The following is an 18,550-nucleotide window of genomic DNA, read 5'->3' as shown; positions in this document are numbered from 1 at the left end:
GATAGCTTTTATCTGACTAAAACTTTAACATAGATTAAGTAGTAAGTAAATTGTGCATCTTATGTATTGACTTTGTATATTTGATTGCCTTTATCTGACTTGAACTTTAATATAGACTAGGTAGTGTGTGAATTGTGTATCTTATGTGCTGGCTTTGTTTATTTGATTGCTTGTTTTTGTCTCTCTGCAGCCAAAAGGTGTACACAATTCCTGTGCATCCTGTAGACCGGTCCCAAGCCCAGATAAATGCAGAGGGTTGCGGCAGGAAGGGCATCCGGCGTTAAACTGTGCCAAACATATATGAGCGTTCATTAAAAAAACGTCCATAACTGATAGGTCGTGGCCCGGGCTAACTACACGCGCCCCCGGCACTGTTAATTTACAAGGCATAGGTCGAAATTCAGGTAATGTAGGTCGAATACAAAAAAGAGGAAAAAAGCGACTTAGTCGGCAGAAGAAGAAGAGGCATGCAGAGTCCCTAAAATTGTATGTAGGGACTTTGAATAATGGGACTATGACAGGAAAAGCTCAGGAGTTAGTTGACATGATGATTAGGAGAAATTTTGATGTATTGTGCATCCAAGAGAGCACGTGGAAGGAAAGTAAGGCGAGAACCTTAGGAGCAGGGTTTGAATTCTTTTACCATGGAGTAGATGGGAAGAGAAACGGAGTCTCAGTTATTTTAAAGGAAGAGCTAGCTAAGAATGTCTTGGAGGTGAAAAGAGTATCAGATCGAGTGATGAGGTTGAAATTTGAAATTGAGGGTATTGTGTATGTGATTAGCGGCTATGCCCCACAAGTAGGATGTGACCTCGGGTTGAAAGAGAAATTTTGGAAGGAACGAGACGAAGTTGCCCTGAGCATCCCAGAGAGAGAGAGAGTTGTGATTGGTGCAGATTTCAATGGACGTGTTGGCGAAGGGAACAGCGGTGATGAAGAAGTGATGGGTAAGTACAGCATCCAGGAAAGGAACATAATTGGACAGATGGTGGTGGATTTTGCAAAGAGAATGGAAGTGGCAGTAGTGAACACTTATTTCCAGAAGATGCAGGAACATAAGGTGACCTACAGGAGCGGAGGTAGAAGCACGCAGGTGGATTATATTCTGTGCAAACGATGTAATCTGAAGGAGGTTACTGATTGAGTTCAGATCGACACCATAGGATGGTAGTGTGTAGGATGACTCGGGTAGCGGGTAGAAAGATTAAGAGGACAAAGGTAGACCAGAGAATCAGGTGGTGGAAATTGAGGAAGGAAGAATGTTTATATGGCCTTTTGGAAAGAGTTGACACAGGCTCTAGATGTACAGGAAGAGCTCCCGGAAGACTGGAATATGACTGCCAAGGTACTCAGAGAGGCAGGCAGGGGAGGACTTGGGGTGCCTTCTGTTCGGAAAGGGGAGAAGGAGATTTGGTGGAGGAACCCCAAAATACAGGAAGTCACCCAAGGAAAGAGATTAGCGAAGAAGAAGTGGGACATGGAGAGGACTGAGGAGAGGCGGAAAGAATACATTGAGATGCGATGTAGGGCAAAAGTAGAGGTGGCGAAGCCTAAACAAGAGGCATATGATGACATGTGTCGGGTGTGCTAAGGGTAGCATGGCCGTAAGCCGAACCGCCATATCTTGAAGTTGAAAATTTTCCCCCTCTCCATGTTTTAGGAAGATATAATCTACTGCTAGCTTTCATCAATGGATTGACGACAGATAGCACTGTAAATTACGCGAGATTATAACAATACAACATGATGAAATAAAATGATTTGATTATATGAATATTTAGTTTTGAAATTGAATGTCGATTGACCTCTTTAAAAATGTCTGCCTCAGTGCAATGTCAATTAATTATGATGATGGTGTTAGGTAACAACTACATACTCGGGTCGATTCAGTAAGTTATTTTAAGGTCTTGCGATTCAAACCCAAATCACACCTGCAACTTTATCTGCGGGCATGACTGACCACACCAATACATTTTTCAAATATGAGTGACTGAGACAGTCGGTAAATTGCATTGACAGCTACTTTTTGAGAAGTAGGTCGAGTCAGTCGGCATAAGTTTAGCAGCAGGACACACACCACAGTCTGCAGGACATCAACACCCCTGTCCCAGTGGAGGAGGAAGAGGGCACAGGAGAGCACCCTGGAACCAATCCACTATCACAACCAAACGCAGAGAGGAAGAAACAGGGGCACAGCTCATCGATCAAATCAGATGTTCCTGTGGAGGTTGGATACGAAAGAGGGAGAAAAGGATCTCTACAGGTTGGCCAGACAGAGGGGTAGAGATGGGAAGGATGTGCAGCAAGTAAAGGTGATTAAGGATAGCGATGAAAATATGTTGACTGGTGTCAGTAGTGTGCTAAGTAGATGGAAAGAGTACTTTGAGAAGTTAATGAATGAAGAGAATGGGAGAGAAGGTTGAGTCGAAGAGGCAAGTGTGAATGACCAGGAAGTGGCAATGATTAGTCAGGGGGAAGTTAGAAAGGCACTGAACAGAATGAAAAATTGAAAGACAGTTGGTCCTGATGACATACCAGGGGAGGTATGGAATTAATTTGGAGAGGTGGCTGTGGAGTTTTTGACCAACTTATTCAATAGAATGCTAGCAGGAGAGAAGATGCCAGAAGAATGGCGGAAAGGTGTACTCGTCGTCATTTTTAAGAACAAAGGCGATGTTCAGAGCTGTGGAAACTATAGAGGAATAAAGATAATGAGCCACACAATGAAGTTATGGGAAAGAGTAGTGGAGGCTAGACTCGGAACATAAGTATGTGCAAGCAACACTATGTATGGTTTCATGCCTAGAAAGAGTACCAAAAATGCATTATTTGCCTTGAGGATGCTCTTGGAAAAGTACAGAGAAGGTCAGAAGGAGCTACATTGAGTCTTTGTAGACCTAGAGAAAGCCAATGACAGAGTACCAAGAGAGGAACTGTGGTACTGCATGCGCAAGTCTGGTGTGGCGGAGATATATGTTAAAATAGTGCAGGACATGTGTGAGGGCAGCAGAACAGCAGTGAGGTGTGCCATTGGTGTGTCAGAAGAATTCAAGGTGGATGTGGGACTGCATCAGGGACCCGCGCTGAGGCACTCTCTGCTTGCGGTAGTAATTGATAGGCTGACAGATGAGGTTAGAATGGAATCTCCTTGGACTATGATGTTTGCAGATGATATTGTGATCTGCAGTGAAAGCAGGGAGCAGGCGGAAGAACAATTAGAAAGATGGAGGCACGCACTGGACAGGAGAGGAATGAAGATTAGCTGAAGTAAAACAGAATATATGTGCATGAATGTGAGGGGCGGAGGAGAACGAGTGAAGCTCCAGAGAAAAGAGATCGCGAGGGTGGATGACTTCAAACACTTTGGGTCAACAATAGAGAGCAATGGAGAGTGTAGTAAAGAAGTGAAGAAATGGGTCCAAGAGGGGTGGAACAGCTGGCGGAAGGTGTCTGGTGTTCCATGTGACAGAAGAGTCTGCGCTAGGATGAAAGGCAAAATTTATAAAACAGTGGTGAGGCCCGCCATGATGTACAGATTATAGACGGTGGCATTGAAGAAACAACAGGAAGCAGAACTGGTGGTAGCAGAAATGAAGATGCTCAGGTACTCGCTTGGTGTAAACAAGTTGGATAGAATCAGAAATAAGCTCATTAGCGGGACAGCCAAAGTTGGATGTTTTGGAAACAAGGTGAAAGAGAGCAGACTTCGATGGTTTGGACATGTTCAGAGAGACGGGGTGAGTATATTGGTAGAAGGGTGCTGAGGATGGAGCTGCCAGGCAAAGGAGCAATAGGAAGACCAAAGAAAAAGTTGATGGATGTTGTGAGGGAGGACATGAGGGACAGTGGGTGTTTGAGAAGATGCACAAGATAGGCTTAGATGACAGATGAAAGATGACACGCTTTGGCGACCCCTAACAGGACAAGCCGAAAGGAAAAGAAGAAGAGTAGAAGCAGACACGTTACCCCAAGCATCCACAATTCATTTACAAATTGTGGTGTAACTCACCCAGCACTGCCTCTTAATAAAGCTTTGTTCACCATTTGTTCTCCATCACTCTGACGTCACTCGCAACTTCACTCGCAACTCACTCTGTTTATACTGATGTCCAGTGAATGAAGCTTTGCTTTGTCAAAGCTCCTGGAATAATAGCGAGCTCTGAGCTCATTTGCTGTGCTTGTTTTTTCACGGCGGTTGTTTATTTGTTCATTCTCGAGTTGTTCTTCCAACTTGGGTCACTGCGCCTCGTTTCCGCAGAAACTCAGCCTCATCTTCTTGACTTGGTGAAACTCGTTTTCCTGCTCCCTCAACTTTAGCACCATTCTCACATGTTTCTCCGCGTAACTGATAACTTGCAGTTTAAACTGCGCTTCTTAAGGGTATCTCTTCGTTGGTGCCATTTTTGGGGGTCCTTAGCCAAAGCAATATTGTTTAGCATAAAACACATATCGGCATTATGTACCATCTGGGGGGCGTGCCTTTAGCGTCCTCTCCCAACATCTGCATAATGTCCTCTCAGACGTCTGCTTTTCCTCTATATAACTAGCGTGTCAGAAGGAAATGCTCCCAGTCAGTAACAAATTTTGGACGTTGGCTCACATATAAGGTGCTCCGTATTTTAAGGCACCCCGTCCATTTTGGAAAAAATTCAAGATTTAAGTGCCCAAGTGACATGCCTATAAACATTCTAAAATAGATATTATTGTTAAAAATACAAAGAACCTTATTCACTTCAATGTCTAAACGAAAAAATTAATGTGAGCGGACTGCATGTCATCCATGCGCAAAGTTGCGGAAGTCTCATTCGACATTCCAGTGGTAGCCATATTGCCTGCAACGTCATTAGCAGATGTCACACTGGGACATTCGCCATTGAAAACATGTAGGGGCACCTGCTTTGGGAGAGGAACAACAGAGATTTTTGGATTTTTCCGACGCCCCTTCTGACACGGAAGCTCTTTTCGAAGAAGAGAACATCTCACAATCAAATGAAGTGAGCGGGGCAATATTACCCTATCGTTTCAACCCATATTAAGATGATATGTGGATCACTTCTAACTAACAACAGACTCCCCAACAGTATGACAGTATGTAGTGCACTCAGTCGCGAGCGTTGAAAATGCCGTGGCCGGGCGCAATGAGCCACTGCGGCTCGGCCACACTGAGCCGCTCCCGGTTTCAGCCGGTGTGGCTCATCACCGCGCCGCTTTACGGTGTTGTCATCGCTCCCGGCAGAGTGCGCCACTGTCGGTGGCGTAAAGTGGCCCGGCTCGGCACCGCGATGAGCTACCCCGGCCGAAGCCGCGATCGCCGGACGGAGCGCCGGAGCCGTGAGCAGCGGATGCGGCGTCGACCCGCATATCAACACATTTAGCACCACTGACTTATGTATGCAGATCTTTTGTTACGTTCTGAGAGGATTACATGTCTCCCCCCAATTATTTTTTTTAGTAGCTCTATACACAGCAACCTGTCATTTGGAACACACGAAGCTCTAGTTCTTTGCACCCGTGCAATCCATTTTTCACAACAAACTGGGTCTTTTGGAAACATTTGAAGAGTAAAGCCACGCTCCCATGCTCGAACAATATCCAGCAATACAACGAGCCAGCATTTTAGTGAACACGAAGAAACAAAGTCCTATCTTCCAGCAGGTAAAACTAGTATAAACACACAAGACCGCCTGAGTGTGGTCTTGCTGATAATGTCACTTCCTGCTTCTTCTCCAAATGAAATCCCTCAAGAGATTTTCATGAAGGGAGTTACAAAAAGTCATACACGTCAAAATAATGTTTAGTTGTGAAAAAGGATGGGTACATTCCGGCTACCTTTTTTTTTTAAATTAAAAACATACTAAAAATCATGCATTTCATGTCAGTGGAGCTTTAATTGCGCCTTACAGTCATGAGGATACAGTAAGTGATTTGTTGGAATCTATCAGAACACCAAGATTTCAGACTTGATCTTTACTTTTTAAGGGTCGTGAGTCTTCGTATTTACAGCAACTCTTTTTTCTTTATTGCCAAAAACAGTTCTCAGTTTTGTTGTGGTTTTCTTTCAGGGAACTTTGACTCATTCAGTTTTCGGCCTTAGACATTGGCACAACACCTCAATTGAACTGGAGTCATCTTCAAACACATTGGTTTGCCTCACTCTGCAAACATCTAAATCCTCGAGACTTGGGAAAACATTCTCCAGGGTAAGGAGAAAATGTTTAAACTTTTTGAAAGGTCTGCGGTAACTATCTGACAACATTCAGGCAGTGGTAGTGTATTGGTCTGTGGCTGCTTTGGTATTGGCCACTAATTTGTGGCTTCAAACTGAAGCATACTTGGGTTCTGCAGCAGGACAGCAATCCAAAACACACTAAAAAGTTGACTTCACAATGGCTTAAAGAAATGTAGTGGCCTAGTCAAAGTCCAGACTTGAATCTGATTGAAATGCTGTGGCATGACCTTAAAAATGCCCCATATTTGAAAATCTGTCAGCATTGCTTAAATAAAACAATTCTGCAAAGCAAAGTGAGCCAAAATATCTCCAGAGGGATGTGAAAGACTCATTACCAGTTTAAGAAAAGAAAGAAGCCTTTCAGAAAATGTATCGTTAGTGTAGTGTGTGAAGTTAATTTTTTTGCATGTACTGTTTTTTTTTTTTTTAATATTTTTCTGGCTTGAGCGCAGAACACTTTTTACAGACTTGGGAAAAATTATGTCACTGTATTTGTTTTGAAATACCGTGACTCAAAAATTGTGGGAGCTCATAGTTTTTGTCAGCCATGAAGGGTAACACCGTATGATTTTATTGCAACCCTTACTTTAGAAGAAGATGGTGATTTCAACACATTCATGTATGAAATCTGTAATTGTCTGGTTGGGCCAGCATCTGTCGTGGCCCAACATAGTGCCCTATTGGCCCAAGGGCCACTGGGCCAATGTAATGTTGAACTCCGAAAACATTTTTCTGTTTTTGCTCCTAAAGCTCTCCCAACACTTATTATGAATCGATGTTAACTTTTTTTTACACAGGGGCAGATAGCTTTGAATAGTTATTTTGAAAAACAAAATTCTCTTGTTTCCCTAGGTTATCTTTGTCTGATATTTATATTTGAAGTTTTCAAAGTGTAGGCTACACACAGGCACACACAGACAATTTAGAGGTGGAATTTGGCTTTTGACGCTATTGTCACTGAGAACTTTTATTCTAAACCCTGCATTATAGTTCTGATCCAGGACACAGTCTCAGACCAAGCAGAAAATCTCAACACAATGGACCTGATGGCTCATTATAGGTCAAAACATCCATAAGGCAGCACCACAATCGAAGGAAGCAGCGCTAACTTGGCCAGTGTCTCTGAGTTGACCTTAACTAGTGTGATTGAGCAGGCAGCTGCCAATCAAAGAAAGAGTGACAAAGCAAGAGACACTTACTTGAATCAGCTGACACTCAATTGTTCTTTCATTCATCCGAGCAGCAAACAAGCAGAATTGGATGAAACAGAGTGAACAAGAAGAAGCAGCCAAATACAGATGGGGAGTGTGAGGGGGCTGGGTAACTAGTGCCTGTGAGCATGGGGGGTTGTAATCCTACTATTATCAACTCTACATTGTTCTGTGAGCAAGAGGGTGAGAGACGCTGAGACTGACCGAGAAAGGGAAGGTGCAAGTGGGGGGGGGGGGCATCGTAGTACACTCACTAAAGGGGGGGTGTTTTGCTGGGGGCGTGGTCAAAGTCTTTAATATTTCAGCAGCAGCTGGAAGAGTGATGTTAGCGACATCAAAAAAGAAGGAAGAGAAAGGATTTTAATTACTGCTTTTGAAAGTTTTAAGTGAACCACACAAGTAATGAGCTGCCGTTATTGCCGAGTATCAATTCGCCCTACTCCGATGATTGTAATGTACTCAATAGCAAGAACCTAAAAGAGCGTTATATTTGATTTCTACAGCATAAAAAGCACTAGAAATCTAAGTCATGGTGTGTGTTTCTGTTGAGTTGGTTTGAATAGATTCAGTAGTTGGAGTTTCTTAATGCTTTTGTTGGCTGGACCTGGATAGTATCACATTCTTTACCATTCTATTTTATTTTTATTTTGCATTCTTGAAACAGAAACCTGCAGTCTGTTTTCTGGAGTGGAAGGACCTTAATAATTGCATTATGCTTCGGTTGTTATTTTGGCACTGGACCTGTAGTTCTGGAGTGCTGTGTACTGTTGTAGAAGAAGGTTGTCTTGTCTCATTCCTATGAAGGAAATTGTGCCGCTTTAGTTATTACAGGGACGCCGTGTGATTAGTAAACCCAATGTCAGACGAAGATATTCACAGGGAATCACAGCTAACAGCTTCGTAACAATGAAATCCTGCATGACTCGAGTGATCACAAGATGCAGCTTAACTATGTGAACAGAAGGCTTCACTGTGCACCCAAATGACACAACTCGGGCCACTACATGAGCTATGTAGCTTCTGAATGTGACTATTTGGCTGTCTAATAATGCCCAATTGTTCATAAAATAGAGTAAACTTTAGCAAAGTCAATTTAATGTGAACATGTCACCATACTCTGAGGGTAGATTAGCAATGTTCTAGCTTGTTATAGCAAGATTTTTCCAACAATACAAACCATCCATCCATTTTCTTTGCCACTTATCCTCATGAGGGTCACGGGGAGGTTGGTGGAGCCTATCCCAAGCTGTCAGGAGGCGGGGTACACACTGAACTGGTTGCCAGCCAATCGCAGGGCACGTTGAGACAAACAACCGCACTCACAATCACACCTACGGGCAATTTAGTATCCAATTATTGTTCCATGTTTTTGGAATGTGGGAGGAAACCGGAGTGCCCGGAGGAAACCCACGGAGGCACGGAGAGAACATGCAAACTCCACACAGATGGGTCCAACATTGAACCTGGGACCTCAGAACTGTGAGGCCAATGCTTTACTAGCTGAGTCACCGTGCCGCCTCAAGAAGAAGAAGATTGTTTCTAATAATAATAAACAATTAAGTGAGCATGTAGTTGAAAATGGTGGCACAGTGGAGCAGCTGTAGAGCATTGGCCTCACAGTTCTGACAACCAGGGTTCAATCTCGGCCCGGCCTGTGTGGAGTTTGCATGCTCTTCCCATGCCTGTGTGGGTTTTCTCTGGGCAACTCTGGTTTCCTCCCACATCTCAAAAACACGCATTAATGGGAGACTAAATTGCGCTTCGGTGTTATTGTGAGTGCAAATGTTGTCTGTCTACATGTGCCCTCTCTTTGGCTGGAAGTTCAGGGTGTACTCTGCCTCCTGCCCGAGGAGCCTACAGAATTCCAGCAACCCTTGTGAGGATAAGCGGCTTAGAAATTGGATGGATATGAGGATGTGTGTGCCCCCTATCCTGTTTTGAGATTATTTCCTCCCTGGTGAGGTGTTCCAGACATGTCCCACCGGAAAGAGACCCCAGGGACAACTCAGGACACGCTGGAGAGACTACATCTCTCGGCTGGCCTGGGAATGCCCCAGGATCCCTCCGGAAAAAGTGATAAAGTGGCTGGGGAAAGGGAAGTCCAGCCGTCCCTGATGAAGCGACTGCCCCCGCAATCCGACCTCGGATAAGCGGTAAAAGACGGATATAATAATATATATATATATATATAAAAATAGAATCAGCATCAATCATCATCCATCCATCCATTTTCTTCACCGCTTATCTTCACGAGGGTCGGAAGGAGTGCTGGAGCTTATCCCAGCTGTCAACAGGCAGGAGGCAGGGTACACCCTGAACTGGTTGCCAGCCAATCGTAGGGCACATCGAGACAAACAGCCATACTCACAATCACACCTAGGGGCAATTTAGAGAGTCCAATTAATGTTGCAGGTTTTTGGAATGTGGGAGGAAACCAGAGTGCCCGTAAGAAACCCATGCAGGCAGGGGGAGAACATGCAAACTCCACAGGCAGGTCCGGAATTGAACCAGGGACCTCAGAACTGTGAGGCCAACGGTTTACCAGATGATCCACTGTGCCGCCCATCAATTATCATATCAATAGAATAATCACTAGAATCTATCCATTCTTCAGAAAAGCAAAAAAGAGGGAAGCCAAAATCCTCCCAGTTTATACACTCTCCAATAACTGAATCCACCTTACCGGCTTGGTAGCAAAGATTAAAATCTCCAGGATCTCAATTATCTCCCAGTATGTACTCTGCAAGATGTTATAATCCAGATTTCAAAATTAATAATATACCCCTTCATTTTCGGAACTAGCAACAACATGGAAATGTCCACCTACCCACCCATTTAACAATGATTTTAGGACACATGATGGACTGTTCCAAGAATTCCAAATGACAGGTGGAAATTTTCTTCAATGCAATAAATTAAAAGCAGCAAATTAAAAAAACAAGACCAACACTTCAGAGCGCTCTTTGACTGCCAGCGTTTGTCAAGCTAATAGTGAAACCTCTACCCCAAAGTAAAAGAGTTAATAAATACATCTTTGTACTCAATCAATGCATCTACCAATCACCAAATGAGAAGACCTTTCCATGTCTGCTGACCATAACTATTAGATACAGATACGTAACAATATATTTAGAATGGTCAGCACAACATACTTCATCTGATTTTCTTTGTTTCTACTCTATCAGCATGGATGCCGGGTGCACCATGGGAAGCAACTGCTCCTTCCTCAACATGACCATCCAACCTAAATCGTGTCAGCATGTGATAACAGGCGTATAAAATACACTGTGTGCATAAAGCTAGATCACCACACACAATGTTGGTTGGTGTCATCAAAGATTATTTTGCGCGGACAAAAACTAAAGTATTTTTGGACTGACTGAAATATGCGTGTGCGCGCATGTGTGTCTTTGTGTGTGAGAGATTAATATTGCATGAGGATGCAGAGGAAAAGTCTTTTGATGCACACGCACACACACACACACACACACACACACACACACACACACACGCGCATACAACAATCAAAAACACCAAGAGGAAAGACTTGCAACTGTAGCTAGTGTGCCTTGTGTGTGTCTGGACACCTGGTGGAGCAGCATAAATATTGTTTAAATGTGATTTTAAATCAGTTACTCAATGAGCGTGTGTCCTCATACACACAAACTGAAAACATTTATATAAATTGTCTCAAAAAATACTGGGTGGGGTTCCAACAAGTTTTTTTAGTTCTCACATAAAATATCAAGAACACAGGTTCCCACAATTTTTTCTTTTTAGCCCCAAGATCTACTATTCAAGCAGCCAGCCTCTCATGATCTGGGGGTAATGAGTTTATCTGAGGGGCATTGCCGCGACTGCTGTGGAGAAAGCAAGAGAGAGACGGCAAATAGGAACTCAGCTTGCAAGAATATACATTTATGTACACATGCACAGTGACTACATGAGAGTCAATCGACGTGCGCAATCCACGTATTGACGCGATCTACGCATTGGACACCCCTGATTAAGAATGTTTGTCCCACGTGTATGGTTATAAGAGTGTTTACTTTGATTATCTTCACCTTTGTGTATCTACATGTTTTGTCGGTAAACTCTGTTTATTAGGACTGAACAATTCTTTGGTTGAGCACTTCCATTGCGATATACGGGTGTGCAAAGGTCACGTCGCACAGCCTGTTGGGATGTTGATGTACTGACGGAGATGAGTAAAAGATTTAAAGAATGTACGATTGCTGCATCTGCACTCTTCAGAATGAAAATAGGCAGGTATGCAATAGCTGCGTGACTGGACATGAATAGGAATGTGTTATTTTGTAATACTGGAGATAATCATAAAACTGACCTTATTTGTATCAGAATGGGAGGAAATGTGCAGCAACTGCTGAGAGCGTTGGCCTCACAGTTCTGAGGACTGGGGTTCAAATCCCAGCCACGTCTGTGTGGAGTTTGCACGTTCTCCACGTGCCTGTGTGGGTTTTCTCCGGGCACTCCGGTTTCCTCCCACAACCCAAACACATGCATTAATTGGCGACTCTAAATTGCCTTGAGGTGTGATTTTGAGTGTGACTGGTTGTTTGTCTCTAAGTGCCCTGCGATTAGCTGGCAACCACTTTACCTCCTGCCCAATGATAGCAGGGCTACGCTCCAACACTCCCGTGACCCTTGTGAGGATAAACGGCTTTGAAAGTGGAAGGATGGATGGATGAATCACAATGTGTAAAGTTAAACACTGTACCTTCACATTGTGATGTGGATTTTTGCTTGTCCGTTTGTGCCGTGAGTATCATCACATTTTTCACACTCCTTTTTCAACATTATTGCCCCAAAGAAGAAACCTGTGTCTTTTAGCAATGCTTCTGAACCCAATAGAAAATTAATTACCATGGAAATGAAGCTCAAGATCATAAAAGATCAATCGGTAGACAGGGGTGACAATTATTGAAGACAAAGCCCGTATGTTAACGCTTGTGAAGGGTTCCGTTCCTGTTGGATACAATGATCACAAAACAAGGTTCTTTGATAATTGTCGAGACGGAGAGGGTTGAGGACCAGGTTCCCTCCAGCCTCCCCTTATTCTTCTCCATCCACCTCCTAGCAGTCATGCTAAATACATATTGCTTATTTCAATGTATTTTTTTTTCTATACAAAGTATTTTGATGTAAATTCTGACTTTAATGGTGGAATCCGACAGTCGAAATTCGAGTTAAGTCGCTAGTGTAGGAACAGATCTCAGTCGTAGACCGAGCATTCCCTGTATTTTTGGTTACTAAGGTCAGCCAAAGATGCCAAAAATGCAGTTATTAATGTCCTTTCATTTCAATAGTGATACTATTTCTCAAGGAGTTCGTTTTTGGAACAATGAACTGAACTTTGAACCTTCCCCAAAACAGATCCTATTGTATTTCTCTTAAAAATGTATATCACAGGTTTTAAAACAAATACATTTCTCGTGAAGCCTAGTGAGTACAGGTACTTTGTACACATACTACAGTAATTCCTCTCTACTTCGCAGATCACCTATCGGGGATTAAGTGCATCGCGGATTCCCCCCCCCCTTAAAAAAACAAAAAAAAACAAAGGAAGCAAGACGACATGACCCAAAAAAAAAAGACATTTACCCCTACTTTGCAGTTTTGTTTTGTTTTTTGTGGGTTAATTTGGTACCAATTTACCGCGAAAAACGAGGGCTAACTGCATATACATTGTGTGCCATCATTAATTAATGATTTTTTTCAACACTTTTGGCAACAAAGCAGGTGCACAAGTGTACCAACAGCTATAGAAATATAAATCGGAACACCACCCTGTCGTTTTGTGTGTGTGTGTGTGTGTGGGTGAAGCTTTGTAGCAGAAACAAAAGATGAAGGAGAGTGGAGTTTGGGTGGAATCATCCAGTGTGAAAAGCAGCTTGTCGAGCGGAGAAACAAGCAGGCGGTGTAGCAAATCAGACTGGAGAATGTGAGGGGGTTGCCGGGGTGAGGTGAAAGGTGATGTGCTGTAATTGGGAGCAAATTTGTTTCATGAATGCACACAACACACATGCCTCACACAGTGAGACTATTGTAATACAGAATGTTTGAGACAATTAAACAAAAGAAGCAGTTCAATGTCAGATGGCACTGTGGAGAACGTGGATGGGAGTTGCTTTGCATGTGTGCTGAGTAGTCAAAACAACTGTGTGTGAATCTTTCTCTGTGGTCTTCATTAAAATGTAAAACATTTTAGTTTTCTATCAAGTCCAAGCGAATTATATGTAATATATATATATATATATATATATATATATATATATATATATATATATTTATATATATAATAAGTACATCAAAGCAGTACCGTAGTTTCCTGCAGACAGCACACACTGGTTAAATAGCCGCGACCACACATTTCCGACTGAGGACCATGGTCTCAGATTTGGAGATGCTAATTCTCATTCCAGCCGCTTCACACTTGTCTGCAAACCACTCCAGCGAGAGTTGGAGATCCTGGGTTGATGACGCCAACAGAACCACATCATCTGCAAAGAGCAGAGATCCGATGCTGAGGCCACCAAACCGGACACAGTGTATGCCTCGGCTGCGCCTAGAGATTCTGTCAATAAAATTTATGAACAAAATTGTTGACAACGAACAGGCTTGGCGAAGTCCAATTCTATCGGAAATATGTCCAACTTATTGCCGGCAATGGGGACCAAACTCTGACACCGGTCGTACAGGGACTGAGCAGCCCGTATCAGGGGGTTCGGTACCCCATAGTCCTGAAGAACCCCCCACATGACTCCTCGAGGGACGCGGTCAATCGCCTTCTCACAGTCCATAAAACACATGTAGGGCAAATTCCTATGTGCCCTCGAGGATCCTGCCGAGGGCATTGAGTTGGTCCACTATTCCACGGCCAGAAAGAAAACCAAATTGCTCCTCCTGAATCTGAGATTTCGAATTCCTGGCGGACCCTCCTCTCCAGCACTCCTGAATAGACCTTACCAGGGAGGCTGAGGAGTGTGATCCCCTATAACCCCCTATCACACACTCCCGCCCCCCTTCTTAAAAAAGGGGAGCCACCACCCCAGTCAGCCAATCCAGACGCACTGTCTCCGATGTCCACGCGATCTGGCAGAGACGTGTCAGCCAGGACAGCCCCACAAGATCCAGAGCCACCCATCCACCCCCGGGGACATGCTATCAAGGAGCCTTTTAACCACCTCAGTGACCTCAACCCCAGAGATAGAAGAGCCCACCTCAGAGAACCCAGACTCAGCTTCCTAATGGGAAGGAGTTTTGGTGGAATTGAAGAGGTCTTCGAAGTATTCTCGCCACCGACTCACAACATCCCGAGTTGAAGTCAGCAGTGCCCCATCCCCACTATACAGTGTTGACAGTGCATTGCTTCCCCCTCCTGACAGTTTTATGATTGACCCATTGAGCATCCCTGGTGTAGCTGAATTTCCTTTGACATGCCTCATTATGTTGATGACTTTCAACGTAAATGCGCACACAGTACATGAAGACGCTCTGAACATGCGCGTTTGGCGTCACTTCCGGACATGCTCAGTACGGTTAACTCGCATTTCCTATTTCCAGGTGAATACTGATTGTTCGGAGCAGGCTTGTTTGGTTAAGAACGTTTATGAAATAAACACATAAATTAATGTCAAGACTACACAAAATAAGCGAGGACCAGGCTTGTTTAGCTAACCCCATCCCCACTATACAGAGTTGACGGTGCATTGCTTCCTCCTCCTGACAGTTTTATGATTGACCCATTGAGCATCCCTGGTGTAGCTGAATTTCCTTTGACAAGCCTCATTATGTTGATGACTTTCAACGTAAATGCGCACGCAATACATGAAGACGCTCTGAACATGCGCGTTTGGCGTCACTTCCGGACATGTTCAGTAAGGTTAACTCGCATTTCGTGTTTCCAGGTGAATACTGATTGTTCGGAGCAGGCTTGTTTAGTTAAGAACGTTTATGAAATAAACACATAAATTAATGTCAAGACTACACAAAATAAGCGAGGACCAGGCTTGTTTAGCTAACTACATTTATGAAATAAACATATAAATCAATGTCAAGACTACACAAAATAAGCGACGTCTTTCAATATCTATTTTTTCTACTCGTAACAAATTTTACACGGGTGAATTTTCGAGCTCGACTGTGCAGATTTGTGAGCACGAAGGCCCGGTCGCGCTCGTCAAATGTGAGTGACTGCACACATGAACATGAAGTTTTCATCTGCCTCATGCAACAGGCACCCCCTCAACCCCAGCTACAGACATTTTGTTTTGACTCAGAGTGATAACAAAACAGAGAGAAAGGCAGCTATTTTTTAAACAGCCTGTCATATATAAAACCTAGCGCCTTGTAGTGGAAACAGGTTTTACATGTAGAGTATATCTTTAGAGGAATAATAACATAAAATATAAAGGTCCAATTGAGGAGTTTGCAACTTTGCACAATGAGGCTAATCCATACTAGGGCTAAGGAAGGCTTTTTGAACCTTGTTGCAATGTGGGGTGTAGCACCCACGTTATTAGTAGCTAGTGGACCACCCCTTTGAATGTAAATAAGGCTTCAAAGTGAAAGGGGCCATGTTAAAACGCAAGAAAATGAAGGGGATTTACATCGGGAGAAAAAAAGGCCATGAAATCAGAGAGTGGTATCTGGCACAAAAAAAAATGGACGGATCCTCCGCAGTGATCCCAACCTACTGCCTCCATTCTGTATATACACATGTTTTCTTCCCATGTGTGTGATGTAGATGTCTCCACTTGAGATCTGTTCAAAAATTACAAATCATTAACTCTCAGCCAGTTGACCAACCAACAGGTACAGTAACTTCCAAACAAACACCATAATTCAGACCAAAGTACATGGGGCTAAACCTAGCGGTGTGTCTAAGTGTCTTCATCAATCAGTGACCATGGCAAATTAATGCACTCTTTGAGGGGCATAAGCCGGTGCAAACGGTAGACCAGTCACTATACCGGATAAATGCAGAGGGTTGCATCAGGAAGGGCATCTGTCTTGCCTGGCACTGTTAACCTGCACAGCACTGGTGGAAATTCAGCTACTGTGGGTCAAAGATTAACCAAAGGGGTAAAACAGGTTGTAAAGGAGAAAGAGAAGAGGAAAGCAGAGAGGCAAGAATTTAATGTGAGGACTTTGAATGTTTGGACTACAATGGGAAAATCTCGGGGGTTGGTTGGCATGATGATGAGGAGAAAGGTTGATATATTGTGTCTAGCATACCAGGGGGAAAGCCAGTAAGGCTAGAAGTTTAGGGACATGATTCAAATTATTTTAACACAGTGTAGATGGGAAGACAAATGGAGTTAGGGTTACTTTAAAAGAGGAGTTAGCAAGGAATGTCGTATAAGTGAAAAGAGTATCAGATTGACTAATAAGGCTAAAACCTGAACTTGACAGAGTGTTATGTACAGTACAATCTTATTAGCGGCTATGCCCTACAGGTAGGATGTGACCTAAAGATGTAAGAGAAATGATGGAAGGAGGTAGACGAAGTAGTTCTGAGCATTTAAGACATAGAGAGTTGTGAGTGGTCCAGACTGTAATGGACACATTAGTGAAGGAAACACGCGTGATGAAGAAGGGTAAGTGCGGCGTCCAGGCAAGGAACCTCGAAGGACAGATGGTGGTAGACTTAGTAAAAGGGATGGAAAGTGCTGTATTGAACACTTTTTTTCAGAAAACATGGAAATATTCCAGAAACATATGGTGACCTACAAGAGCAGAGGTAAAAGCACGCAGGTGGTTTACGTCTTGCAGCGCTTGACTATTTCAAAGTTAGGGTTTACAACCTTGGTTAGAGCATACTTCAAGGATATCCAGCTCTGTGTTACAACAGCAGCGTAAAACACCACTGCATGGCAGCACCTGGAAGTGGGAATCATGGCTGGGTGTACCATCTCCCCGCCGTTATTCACTCTGGCCAAGGAGGTCATCCTCTGAGCCTCTTGCTGGTTAGTTGGTGGGCAGGGAATCAGACCTGGGGTGAGGCTGCCTCCGGTCAGAGCCTACATGGATGACCTCACCCCAGTTACCACAACCAAGGCCTGCACTGCACGATTGTTAAAAAACCTCCATGAAAACATCAACCTGGCTCGCATGAAGATCAAGTCCAGTAAATCTAGAACCATCTCCATCGTCATGTAGAAAAATGTCAAACCACCGCTTTCACATCAGTGAGGAAACATTTCTAGGAGGAAATGGACTCCACTGGCTGCAACTGAACAGGCATAGGCTGTACTCAGGCAGAAGGACATTGTTGACCAAGTGCAGGAGGGGATGAGTGGCTTGGGCCCGGTAGACCAGTATGGAGCAAGACCACTACGGCTGAGCAGCGCAAGATGGTGGTCCAGGAAGTACATTAGGAAGAGAAAGCAAAAAGGTGCACCCAAGCTGTGTTGGAGGCCAGGCAAGTGCAGTGGTTGCCCGAGGAAGGAGTGGAAGCAAGGAAGATCACCTCGAACGAACGTGGGAAATGGAGGCATTCAGGCCAAGCTTTACCATTAGAGCTGTATATGACGTCTTGCCTTCTCTGACGAAAATAAACCAGTGGTATGCCAAAGATCCCAAGTGCCTGTTATGCCCAAGTCCTGCAACACTGAAGCACATCCTGGTTCGTTCCTTACTCAAGGCCGTTACACCTGGCGCCACAACGAAGTGCTGAAGTGTCTTGCTGGTTTTCGGACCCTTGTAAGCCAACTGGCAACCAACGCTATTTGTTCAGGAGCGGGAGACTCAAACCGGCCACACCAACAAGCCACCAGACAGCGGTCAGCTGGGCAGTGCACGAGACTGGAAGCTGGTGGAAGACCTGGACAAGAAGCTCTGCTTTCCATCGGAGATTGCAAGTACCACCCTACGACCAGATTTTGTGCTATTGTAGGGCTCTCTCAAGCTCGGCTACATCACTGAGGTCGCAGTGCCCTGGGAAGGGACAGTCGAGAAGCGTATGAGTGGAAGCTCCTGAAGTATGCACGACTTGCGGCCAAAGTGCAAGAGCAAGGCTGGAGAGCAAAGGTACGCCCAGTGGACGTTGGCTGCAGAGGGTTTATACCCTCCTCAACATCCAGGAGAG

At 44.0% G+C, this 18,550-nt stretch overlaps 1 protein-coding gene across 13 annotated transcripts in view; it reads right to left on the bottom strand.

Moving 5' to 3' along the window:
* The window catches only part of plxnb3 (plexin B3), a 266,957-nt gene that overhangs the window by 166,774 nt on the left and 81,633 nt on the right, over positions 1 to 18,550 (bottom strand). Inside the window, exon 2 of one of the 13 annotated variants that reach the window (XM_061806243.1) lies at positions 13,781 to 13,961. The exons of 11 other annotated variants lie outside the window; for them this stretch is intronic. The gene's annotated coding sequence lies outside the window, so the exon portion shown is untranslated. Of the gene's footprint in view, positions 1 to 7,428; positions 7,450 to 13,780; positions 13,962 to 18,550 lie in introns of those variants that run through there. One more of the 13 variants, XM_061806252.1, reaches the window with a different exon arrangement.

The sequence above is a fragment of the Syngnathoides biaculeatus genome, chromosome 2 (genome assembly GCF_019802595.1).
Source record: "Syngnathoides biaculeatus isolate LvHL_M chromosome 2, ASM1980259v1, whole genome shotgun sequence".
Classification (NCBI taxonomy): domain Eukaryota; kingdom Metazoa; phylum Chordata; class Actinopteri; order Syngnathiformes; family Syngnathidae; genus Syngnathoides; species Syngnathoides biaculeatus.
Note: the sequence above shows the minus strand (reverse complement) of the source record. Positions and strands in the feature narration are given on the sequence as shown.